This window comes from Quercus lobata, chromosome 9 (assembly GCF_001633185.2).
Source record: "Quercus lobata isolate SW786 chromosome 9, ValleyOak3.0 Primary Assembly, whole genome shotgun sequence".
Lineage (NCBI taxonomy): Eukaryota > Viridiplantae > Streptophyta > Magnoliopsida > Fagales > Fagaceae > Quercus > Quercus lobata.
In genome coordinates, this window is record NC_044912.1 from 7,454,498 (window position 1) to 7,468,385 (window position 13,888).

Below are 13,888 nucleotides of genomic sequence, written 5' to 3' on the forward strand. Positions count from 1 at the left end.
AACGTCAGATTTAGTATAAATGTTGTTGTACTTAAGATACTTCATAGGTGACTACAAGTATATTTTTCAAATAAGTAAAAGATTTAAAAAAAAAAAATCAATATATAGCCATTATTATTCGAAGTTAATGGAGCTTCTTACTAATCATCAGCCAAGAAAAGTGTATTAAAAGTGGAGCCAAGAGTGACAGCCCCGTAGCACAATTACATGCAGAATTGAAGACCATAAGCTTAGAGCAAACAGAAACATATATAAAGCAAGACTAAATCTAAAAGAAATATATATATATATATATATATATATATATATTAAGGGGGTGGGGTTTGGGTGAGGTCAGGGGGGGCAATTGCCCCCTCTCGACCCCCCCTAGCTCTGCCCAATTTTTAAGGGTTTAGTACCAAGGTTAAATTCCTTTAACTTTTACTTAAAAAAAAAGAAGAAGCTTTTTTGTTGTTGTTTGAGAATAAAAAGAAAAGGTTAATTACTTGAGCATTGTTAAACAAGGTTAATTTCATCGTCATTGTCTTTGCCGCCGATGATACATAATACTTGGCTGTACATTAAACTACAACTTATCCTCAATCAATCTTTCATCATCATGTACTCGATTAAAAAAGAAAAGAACTAATATCAAATTTAGTATCAATTTTACTATAAAAACTAAAAAGTTAACAAAATAACGTGGGGAATGAATATAATTAATGCTATATTAATAGTTGGGTGAACCGGCCATGACCGTAAATGACCATTGCACAACCGTATTGACACAATTTTTGGCATTATTAACAAATTTTATTTCATTGGTAGGTCCGTAACCATGAAATGTTGAATATTTCATTGCCATTAATTAGCAATATTGTCTTTGTGTTTTGTTCAACTTGGGATTCACGTACTCTACTTCTACAGGTGGCATTTGGTTTGCGATCTTGATACGATGTACATTACGATGATATAACATTAAAGTTTTTGGTTTATTTTATTTTTTCTACCATTACTATAATTTAAAATTACAAAATATATCACATAATCTTAATCTCATCATTTTCCTAAATAATGTAATGTTATATTTTTATATTGAGATTAAATTAATGTAAGATTACAATAACGTAATATTACGGCGTAATATAACATCATGATGAATCAAACGCCCCCTACGTGTAATAGTAATGACAAATGAGTGATGAGTAAGAGATTAATTAGGAAGCAGTGGATCAGTGTTTTGAATATGATTTTATTCCATACACCATATAAATAAGCATTAACAGTGATAAAGATAAATACCTGAGACTATAGGATGGCAACAGCTTATTCCTTTCTATTTAATAAACGCCTCCCACTCATTGCTAAGATATCTTGTAGCTTATTTGAACAAACTAAACTATAGAATCAAACTAATCAAATTACATCTTCATCTATATCTCCTTATCACTGCGGTTATGCATCTTTAACTTCTACTTTATCAATATGGCTGTCCAAAATTAGGGCATGGGATTTGCAGCACGTGCTTGTTGCTACGAATAGGTAACACTTTGCCATACATATTTTACTTGGCTATACATAAAACTACTATAAATATCCTCAGTCAATTCCTAATGATGTGTTAGATAAATAAAAAGAAAATCGAAAATTCTAGAGAAGTAAAAATTCTTAAAAAAAAAAAAAAATCATCTAATGCTTTTTGTTCTTTGTATTAATACATAGAACAAAAAGCATTAGATGAATTTTTTTTTTCAGTGCCTCCAACAAGACTGAAAAAAGAAAAAAGAAAAGAAAAGAATACGACATATACTCGTACACATAGTTTTCACAATTTACATACATTGGTACACATACAACGCAAAAAAGTAGTTTTTACATTTAAAACATAAAAAGTGGATGTATATAGAAGATTTGAAATAAGTTATGTGAAAGAATCGTTTCCTATAAAACAAATATGATAATTTTGCGTTTGTTGCGGGATTAACAGTATTATGTTAGTTATAAGATATAACTCTATAAGTAGCAGAACAGAAACAAAAAAGAAGGAAAAAACTAAAAATAAAACTTCTATATAAGGTTTTGCACATGCCCATTCTGTTTTTGGGTGCAAAATCGTTTTCCTTAATTTTGTAGTAAATTTGAAAGAAAGTAATTAGAAAGAACAATAATCTAAAAAAATAAGTCTAAACATAGCATATAGCAACATTCTTTAGAGGGCAAAAGGAAAATATCAAACATCAAATGACAGCTTCACTTTTTCCTCTTTTCATTTCTTTCCATACAACCAAACCGTACACTGCGGTTGACCAATATCAATGTCTCACTCTCTCACCACACCATGTAACCCAAAATACATAATTCCTAATGTGTCCTCATAAGTATAGTCCAATATTAATTTCATGTGTATGCTATAGTCCTAGCTAGACAAGTTGACATTCCGCCAGATTTTGATCGTCCTCCGCCGGCCGTGATGGGGAGGCCGGAATCCACCGGCAGCACTCTCCTCCGGCAGCCAACGTGTCGGCGATTGGTCTAATTACCAACATACCCTCCCCCATTGCAGCACACAAAAATGTACTAATAAACACAACGAGTGCCACAGCGCCATAGGCTAGTTCTTCAGGACTCCAGAACGAGGACAACCCAAGAGACAGAATTTGCACAGCCAAAGATGTCAAAACCGAGAAAGCAAGCACATAGATTCGAACCCTCAAGCTCTTATTGATCGCTAGGGACAAAGCTTTCCAGCAAGAAAACAAGAAGCATAGACAATACGCAATGCAAAAACTACCAAACGCAATGGTACTCAACAAAGGGTATCCGCACAAAACATTCTCGTTACCAAAACCATCCTTGAAAACCACAAAGCTCCTTGTAAAAATGGAAGGTAGTTTTTCCTCCAAAGGCACAAGAAACACAAATACCACTTGGAATGTTAATATGGGAAAGCAAGAGATGAGAACAAAAGGGAAAGCCCAGTTTTCTCTCTTGGCTTTTTGTTTGATAGAGATGTTAACGAGGAAAAGTAGGGTTACCAAGAAGGCAGGCTCGAAGAACCCTAATGAGAGAACAACATGGATTTTGCATAGGCTTTCTTGGTTAGATTCGTTTAAGGAAGGGAAAAGAGGGTAGAGAAAACGCTTACAAGAGAAAGGTATGCGGAGAAGCTCGTTGAGTGCCCACAAGGTAATGAAAGCGACGAGGATGAAACGGACTAACCAGAGAGAATTGAATTCTTGTAAATGGTAAAGGGTGCGCGATTTGAAGCGGAGGTGGAAGATGAAGCAAAGGGACAAGATGGAGAGGAGAAGGAGCAATGCAATGAAAGCAAGGGTGGTGTAATCGTTCAAGAGAGAATCAAAGAGAGGCAATGGAGGAAAGAAAAACATGGAGAGAATCTCTCTTTCCCTCTTGTGTCTCTCTTTTCTCCCTCTCACTCTTTCTAGCTCTCAAACCCCGGGTTGATAAATATAATATTTGATTAATAGTATGTATCACCTAGCTACCTTGTGTTTTCTATAATAAGGTAGGTTTGATGATTATGATATGGGTGGTGGTTTTGGTGGCAAAATCCGAAGTGAAAGTGGCGGCGAGAGGGTGAGATTATGCATGGAATGGTAATCATATGGAGGAAAGATGGCATTTGGTGGTAGGAATGGGATGGGGGAGAGAGATTTGTTTATGGTAAAATTTTCTCCCCCAATTCCCAACCGGCGGGAAAAACAGGCTAGATTGGTCCTAATAAGGTAGGAAAATTAGCTTTGTGTTTTGATTAGAGAGAGAGAGAGAGATGGTGGAGGAGGAGAGAATTGTGTTGTAAATGAGATGGCACCCTTAATCTCGGGTTTGTACGGTTAAGGATTTTTTTTTTTTTAGAAGAAGAAGTTAAGGAATTAGTTTGTTTGATATGCATAGGATTTTACAGCTTCTATATTAGTAGTATATTGGCTTTGCTGTGATGAAGAGGTTGCTATTCCTGAGGCTTAATCTTGTGGAGTCAATTGAAGGATTTTGGCATGTTAAAATCCTATCTTAGAAAATTGAGATAAGTTACAAGATATTAGTAATAATATTATTATGGTGATATCTCTGCCGAACACCTGTGTGATCTTACCAAAGAATTAGATTTTTTTAATGATTTTATTATTATTAATGAGTCTTATCCATTTATCTGTACCTTTAAATTATTTGTTAAAAATAATTTTAGGGACATAATTGGGAAAATTTATAAAATTTTTTAATTAGGAACATTAATGAAACATTACATTTCTTGTAATCATCAATCAATTATTCGTTTAGATTCTTCTAAAAAAAAATTAAAAAAAATTATTCGATTAGATTTTTTATTATATAATTTATAGGAATTATAGACTATATGGATGTCAGAATTTTTTTCTACTATATTTTATTAGGAATTGACACATAATATGTTCTTTTAATTGTGGATGTGATCAAGAAAAATCGGATTCTGTTACCCAAATTTGTAGTTTATTAAGTTGGCAGATCTGAATTGTATTACAGCTTAGATGGATGCACTTCCATTATATGATTATAATTTATGGAAAGCAAATTAATGAATTAGTTTATGGGTATATTATATACGCTTTTTTTTTTTTCCTTTTTTTTATTATTATTATTTTTTTATTTTTAGAGAAACCTAGGACAGCCTGGGCTTTATTAATAAAACCTCAATGAACATCAAATAAGACTAGAGGAGCAATGTCAGCTGGGATGTACTCCGACCACACCTGTAGCCCCATACAAAGGTATTAGGTATATACCATCCAATGGTTTTGAGTTTGACCAGAATGTTAGCAATATTATGGAAAGGTGAATCCTGTGGGTACAAATAAAACAGCTAGCTGTCTTTTATGTAAGGGTAGGAGGAGCTCCTTCAATTTTTTATTTCCTGTATTGTACTTTGAAATGCCAACCGTAATACTTTGTGATTCGATCAATCATAAGTATTAATGACTCCATTATTGTGGGATTAGTGAACTGGTTATTCTCTTGTGTAGAGAGAGAGAATAGCCCTAATGCATGACATAATTTATGAACAAACAAAATATTATGTCATGGTTTTCTCTCTCCAAATTACTAAAAGACTTTCATTTCTCCATATTAATTAAGAAATCTACATACATAAAGTCCAGGATGAGGAACTTGCTAGCTAACAGAAGAAATCATTTCTAGGAGCTCGTGGGCCTCAACCAGTGATCTATATTGGTAAATTGATCAAATCTTAGTAAATTTTAAAAAATAATAATAATAATAATTCAATAATTATAATAATGGTAGGGAGGATTTGAATTTTGATTCTTCTTATAATGGAGAGTAAGTAATGCCATTAAAATACAAAATTCTTGACATAAAACTAGCAAGTTAGAATATGCCGATTTGAAATTATATCAGTAATTACTTACAATAATGAAATTGATTCTCCTTAAGCAAAAAACAAGTAATATTTATTGAAATATAAGACTTGATTCTAAGATTTTAATCAACTGATACAAAAAGCTACCCAGTAGATGGGTGTACCCTATAACCCAAGAGCAAGGGGCAAGCTGAGATAGATTCGCATTATATGACTCTTAACAGTAAGTAATTAATACCAAAACATTGAGAATAGGTAAAAAAATTTCCATATAAAATAACCTCTAATTTGAGAACACTAAGAAATATCTACTGCAACTACAACACTTGGTAGGTAGTGGTAACCCAGCCAACAGGCAAACTTAAGAATAACCTTGCATAAATATTGAACCACAAACATTGCTTATGTTGCTCCCCAATACTTTGTATGCATAACGATTCTTAACCCATTGTTTATATTGATCTTTTACATGTAGTGGTAAGCGTGGAAACTAAAGTGAATCATCAGGGCACAGTGTGTCATCACCTTCACCGGCAATATATATAAAACCTACATTTCCTGCAGTGATCACTTTCTACTCCACCTAAAGAAATAAAAAGTTCCATTCTTTAACCTTTGTCTCTGCACATTTGCGCACCTGCATCCCACTACTGATAACAAATATATTGAAATGCCTTTTATTTCATATAAATTGTGGTCCAAACCATACTCTACGGGAAGTGTGTGCATGTTATGGTACAGTCCCAATGTAATTAAGAATTCTCCTCGACCTTGCTTACTGGTTTAGTTTAGCATTTGGGAAGTAGATTCTTGTTTTTCAAAGACAAATTTTCTGTTTTCTTCTGCTTTCAGAAGGAAAAAGGGTAGTCTATTATATATAGTAATAACAATACTGGATGCTTAGACATAATTCTTTGAAAGACAAAATATTCTTTAGATCTCCTTTAAAGATTTGGCTTTGATATTTACAAATGTTGATGTGACTAATTTTTTATTGGTTTTTATCTAGACCTGCTATTAATATCATTTTTTTTATTTACCAATAATCACTCACTATATCAGAAATTTGAAAAAAAATTTGTGAAAAAGTTTATATCTCTAACATTACACTCATATAGAGTTATCAAAAATAGAAAAAACTCTTTATATAGAGCTTTACAAAGATTAATTACAATTTACAAATATTTGAAATAATTTGTGAATCTTAGCAAATCACTTTTCTTTTTCTTTTGTTTTTTTTGAAAAACGGCAAATCACTTAATTTAAAGAAGCAAGTTGAGAAAAATATATGAATTCAAATAAGGAATTATATCCTGAAAGATTTAACTTGCTTTATTGACGAGTGATTGCAATTAAATTGATTACGTGATTGTACTCATGGAATAATAATAACCGTCATCTCCAATTAATTTTTGCATTCGTACAACTTAATACTACAAGGAATATCCATAGAGATTCTGGTTCTAATAATATAGTATAAGCAGTTAAGCACAGTGTTGATGTATCTTAAATATATCGTCAATGACCATATCTTTCTTGCTTCCTTCACACCCACTCCGTCACTATCAACAAGTTTGATTGCCAGTGCCAGATAAAAAGAATGTATTTCATTTCATTCAGTGGCTACATATATGCTTCCCACCTCTTACATGAGAAGATAAGAGGCAGAGGAGTAGTATGAAACAGCAATGTGATTACTAGCTTATAATTACTTTTTCAAATTATTTCAAAATAATCTAAAAAAATATAAATCTTTATCACTTTCAATATAGTATCATAACCAAATCCAGTGACAGTTCATTTGGATATATAAAAGTATTTGAAGATAAGGATCTATAATTGAATAATCTGAATAAATTAAGTGTAAAATGACAACTTTTATCTTGATAATATTTTATGGATGGTTTAAGATGTGTATATATCAATATGTAAATTCGAAATGATTAAATGCAAGGTGTTATTTTAAATCCATGTATTTTCTATACTATATATAAGAGAATTTCTCTATTTCAACTGGACTTTTATGTGGTTTAAAAATACCCTCATTAATGAAGGGTAACTTCATTTAGAAATAGGGTCATAAATGTCAAATTACAAATTTTATTTTGAATTCAAAAAGAGAGCTCCACCACTGCGAACCTTTGGTGCGGTGGTCACTCTACAAGTATAAATGCTTATGGGGTGTGGGATGCAAGGGCCGAAATTCAAGTCTTCAAGAAGGAACTTTATATACATATACACTTAGATTAAGTTAGAATAGAAATTCAATCTTATATAAAATTTAGGATTTTTTCCCTTTACGTTAAAAAAAAAAAAAATTACAGTTACTGCTTATCTCTAAAATTTATCATTTTTATTTGTTTGAAAAAAAATCTAAATTATAATAAATGCAAATTATTAATCTTTACAAAAGAAAAAAAAAAAATAGAAGAGCCTATGAGCACGCGCTTAATGAAGGGTAACTTCATTTAGAAATAGGATCATAAATGTCAAATAACAAATTTCATTTTGAATTCAAAAAAAGAACTCCTAAAATTTAAGATTTTTTTCCCTTTACATTCAAATTTTTTTTACAGTTATGACTTATTTCTAAAACTTATCTTTTTTATTTGTTTAAAAAATAAAAAAAATATTTCTAAATTATAATAAATGCAAATTATTAACTTTTACCTAAAAATATATAAGAATCTTTCAGCATGCATGTGAGCACGTGCTCAGATGCTAATATTATTAGAATAAAATTCTTAAAACTCAAATCTATCATGTGCTGTTAAATTGATGTAAAATAGTTTTTACTAGTGAATAAATATATTTCAAATCCATTGATTTTAAATCCTAAAATCTAAATGCAATTTTACACCGTTTACCAAGTTCATATTGACTCTAGAGTCTAAGAGCTCTAGACACCAATCCTAAAATCCAAATGCAATTTTACACCATTTCCCAAGTTCATATTGACTCTAAAGTCTCTAAACTCTAGAAACCAATCCTAAAACCCAAATGCAATTTTACACAATTTCCCAATTTCATATTGACTCTAAAGTCTAAACCTAGACACCAATCCTAAAATCCAAAAGCAATTTTACACCATTTCCCAAGTTCATATTGACTCTAAAGTCTAAAGTCTAAACACACCATATAGTTTTGTCCTAGCTATTAGACTAGCAATAGTATGAAAGCTTACAAACACTTTTTTCCAAAACTTACTTAAAACTTTGAAAGTGGCATAATTTGTATTGTCTTTAATGTTTTTCTAAAAGTTTACGAGATTACAGTTCCAAAAGAATAATCTGACGGAAAAAGCAATCCACAAATGATAAAAACTTACGGTTCTCGTATGGTAGGTAGCATTGTTAACGCGAGAGAGAGAGAGAGATTTAAGAATCATTGGAATGAGCATTATTCATCACAAATATGGCAATCATACATTGCCGACGTAATTGGCTTCATCCTTCAAAAAGCAAAATTACAAAAACAAGAATAAACAAGAGAAAGATGGCTCGTAATTTCACTAAGTGCCTTACTTTTTCTTTTTTCTTTTTCTTTTTCTTTTTTTGATGAACACTAAGTGGCTTATTTATGCATTCAGAAATAAAATTAAAAAAGTTGTCTGTCTCATGCAATACAAATTTAAAAGTCTGAAAGTCTTTCATCCTTTATTAGAACTAAAAGTTAACAAAATTAAGAACAAACCTGACCTCTACTACTGCATAATAAGTATTTTATAGTAATTTGTATACCACATGAGGGAAGTCATTGCTTCTCCATTATTTTGGAACAACTACCAAGAAAAGAATCACTTTAATTGTTCATAGTTCATACTGATACAGAGACAAACAATAATGTTTGCACAGTTTGCTACACTGAATTTAGTACATGACAAATAAAAGGAGGTGGTGGTGCATGCATGGGCTTATTGAATCTATCTATTGATTCCATCCCTAGCGAGCTATAGCAGCTAGGCTTACTCGGTTTTCCTCTTGCTACTTTGTGTTACGATTATCCATTATGACTGTTTAGTGTTTAGACATTAAACAGTCATGCCATTGAAAAATAAGAAGAGGAGATTATTCTCAAAAAAAAGAAAGAAAGAGGAGATTGTATTCTATTACTTTTCTGTAGAATTATTGTTGTAATGAAAACAACTATAGAGTATGAAGCATAATAAAATGGCTTTATATGTCGTGTGATTTTATTTATTTTTTATTTTTTTTGAGAATCAAGTCATGTGATTATTGTTGCAAATAAAACAAAAATAATATTATATCATAACATGTAACTTAATATATTAATTTAGGTTTTACACCAAGAGCATTGTAATTATAATTTAACTGGTATTTTCTAATTAATACTTTTAAAGGAAATATTAAAATTTCAAATTAAAAACCAAAAATAAAAAACAGTTAGGTTTAACGTGTTATTTGATTTAATGTGAGCATATTTTAACAATATAAGATAGTAAGATACTGATATAAGACAATTTACTCCATCTAAAACCTTATCACCAAAAGTTCTAATCATTTTTAAGTAGTATTTATTTTATTTCATCTGAAATTTATTTATAAAAATTCTAATTAATACATATTAATAGTTTTCCTTTTCTTTCCTCTTATCAAAAGCATTGTCTAAACTCTAAAGTCTAAACCAATACAGATTCATACCTAAAATATTTATTAATACAAGATAATATCTTTGTAGGAGAATATGGTTAACACACACACACGCACACAAGTCCCTTCTTGATTGAGGAAAAAACATGATACTACTAGCTAGGAAATCTCCATTAAAAATAAAAGGAAAAGAAAATATTTAATGCCCCTATCTTGTCAATTAACACGCATACGATTACTACTTAAAAAGAAGTAATTAAATTCATTAATTGATGAAAAAATAAATGAGACATAATTTTCATTAAATCAAAAGAAGCCTAGCCTAGATAATATCCGGGGATAAGATCCAAAAGATAGATAGCGTCAAAAAGAAAAAAAGAAAGAAGAAATGAGAAAAGAGATTTCGAAAAGATAGCAGAAAGATGCCTCTTTTTATAAAGAGAGACACACAACAAATTGGAATCAATTCTCCAATAATACTATTTACCGACAAACACAATCTGATCTAGGTAGAATATTCCTGTAGTGCAGCTCCATATATATCTAGCTAGCTAGCAAGGTATAGTATTCCACTAAAAAATATATCAACAAAAATTCAATGTAAATATATATTTGGAAAAGCATTGGTAAAGCTGAGAAGTTGAAGATTGTACAGCTCTGCAGATTCACACCCACCCCACTAGCAACAAGTTATACAAAACCATTACTTAATATTTTAAAATTGAAGGAAAACTTAATCTTTGTAGCTAAAAGTGTATTGTCCTTTTTCTAAATAATTAGGCTTTGGTAAACTAAACTTTCCACTAATCTTCTCTAGGGGATGAAAGGCTCTCTTAGTAGCCCTTTCTTAAACCCTAGTTAAAAAAAAATAAAAATAAAATGAAGATACAACAATTATTGAAGCTAAACCCTAAAACTGAAGAAGGGAAACATATAGAAATTACCAGAAATTTTGAAGGCATCATGAGAAGAATCTATCCAATGATAAACCCAAAAAGGATTTTGGAGGAACTGAAGAAACACAGTCATGATGGCAGTAGTTGAATAACCCAAGACTAGAACTTAAAAGCAATGATGAAAAAAAAAAAAAAAAAAAGTCTGTGTTCTTGTCAGAACCCAAAGACTAAACATAAAACAGTCAAAGCTTTTCATCATTACACCAATCTGATAGTAATTAACCACACTAATATTTCCACAAAAGAACAAAATCAAATCCACAAAAAGTAGAGAACTTATAACACCAAAAAATGATGGGAAATTTTCAGAATTAAGCAAAACCCACCTGGGAGATCATGCAGGCGATTGAATGAATGAGATCTTAAGAGGCGAAGATGATTGTACTGATCAAAAAGGAAGCAATAATTGAGGGGAATGAAGCCTGGTCCGAGGACGCTGACACACATATATATAAATCGAGTTATGATCATATGTATATGATCGGTTTTGAAACTGATAAGGAACAGAAAGAAAACGATCGATTTAGCCGGTGAGTCTTGGCCTTGGACCAGATAACATTCCCCTCAAAAGAGAAAGCTTCCTCAGTTCTTAGCTATCCTTATTCCTTGATATCTCTTTGCAAGCAAGAGACAGCAAGAGACTTCTTTGATCTTCTTCTTCATATATATTTTTGTGTGGTTATTCTTATCTCCAACAGTGCAAACCTTTCTTTTATGAATGGAATGAGATTTTGGTTTATGCTATAATGAAATCATGATGATGAAAATAATCATTTTGGTTTTAGGGAAAGATAAAGGGCTGCACACACGGAGAGAGAGAGAGAGAGAGAGGGTGCATGGGGTCCTGGGATCGTGGTCATTTCTGGAACCCAGCTGTGGGGTTGGGTGGGACTGCCTGTCTCTCTTTCTCATAATTCATATGCACAAAATGTGTGTTTTTGGGTAAATTTTAAAAGTTATTCTTATGCTTTTTTTATGTAGAACTTACTTTATCTTACATTTTTTTTTTTTTTTTTACTTTTTCAAAGTAAACTTTAGCATACTTTCAGCGGAAAAAAAAACTATATAAGTTGTTTCCAGAAGAACATAATATAAATCAGTTAATGTCTATTCTTCGATTTGGATCATTATGATCATGATCTCCTTCAAATTCTCTAACACATTATATGGATTTGACTATATATGTTTTGAAGTAGACAATAATACTACGGTTGGTGGAATCATTCTCCTTCTACCAATCATCAACCTTGTTTGAAGTAGTCATGACAAAATAAGTTGAAAATTGAACATCTTATAAATTCATGAATACGTACACAGAAATTTTTCAAAGGTTATTACAAATTTATAATGCCATAAAATTAATGCATTAATGTTTTACTATATTGTTGATGCGGAATTGATCAGCAAAAAAAAATATTGTTGATGCGGTATGAATCAAATTAGTTGAGATGTCCGTTGTTAAGACTTTTATAATAAAATTAGTCAATAATTCATGCAATATATAGAAAATTTTAACAAAATATTTTTTGTTCATTCTTTTTTTTGGGTCTAATTAACTATGAAATTTAATAATTATGATAATTATTAATAGGTATTTACTATATTTTTGTTTGTATATGGAACTATATACTCTACTATTTAAAAAATATATGATTTTGTAAAATTTTAATGGATGGATTAAATATAAATATATATATATATATATATTTATATAAAATTGAATAATGAAGCATACAACAACAACATTAGTTGAGGGAGTTTATAAACATAAAAAATTTCACATTCATTAATGTGGTAAATTATTAGTGGTGATTAAAAAACTAGTGTTAGTGGTAAATTCAGATAATAACCAATTAAAACTCATCAATTCAACAGTTGTGATTTTTATTTATTTTTATTTTTTTGATATATGAAGCATTGCTCACATAAGCCAACAAACACCGTTTCAAAATTGAGTATGTGAAACAGGTGGCAGCCCACCAAGATCTACTGTGAGGTCGGTGAGTACAGTGGAGCCCAATTAGCTGGTAGAGCTGTCCAATGAAAGAAATAACACTTGTTTCGTTCTGGGCCAAATTTATTCATGCAGGTGTAGGCCCATTACATTTCTACGCTGCTACGCCGGCTTGCACTAAATAACATTGATGGGTAAGCCCACTTAAGATTCAATAAAGGGCGTTATCTAACGGGCCTGAATTTTGTTTTGGAGGAATGAAAAAAAGTGATTTGTCCAAGAAAATTGCTTAAGTGGACCTGGATTTGTTAACCCGCTTCAACTCAAGAAAAAAAAATATGTACCAAAAAATATTTGTGTTAATAACTTGAGTAAATTGGATTTCTAAATGCACTCAGTACTTTTTTTTTTTTTTCTCTAAACAAATGCAATAAGTTTCATAATACTCGAAATTATGGACCAGGGTTGAGGGGTGCTATCAACTAATGCTACTATCTCAGCAAAAATAAAATAAAATAAAATAAAATCAACTAATACTACAACTTCACCCACACAAAAATGTTTTTCAAACTCTGGACAAAAACAGGTATTGAATATATGACCACAAGGTCATTGGCCACAAATATAATTGTTATGCATGTGTGAGTGGAGGTTACATATTTAATAATAAAAAAATATGAGTAATTAATATAAAATAATTAGGTCCACATTTATTGATTTAAACTTTTTGGTTAAGTCGTTTCGTTTCAAAAAAAAAAAAAAAAAAGACTTCTCAAGGTATTAATATTTCTCCATATCATCACCGTACACCCTTGGTACAGTAGTCACTCTACAAGTATAAATGCTTGTGGGATGTGGAGGGTAAGGGTCGGGGTTTAAGTCTCTAGAAGGAAACTTCACACACATATACACTTAGATTAGGCTAGAGTAGAAATTTTATCTTGTATATAAAAAAAAATAAAAGTATTTCTCCATATCAAAGATTAAAAATAAAAAACAAATAAGGGTATTAGTG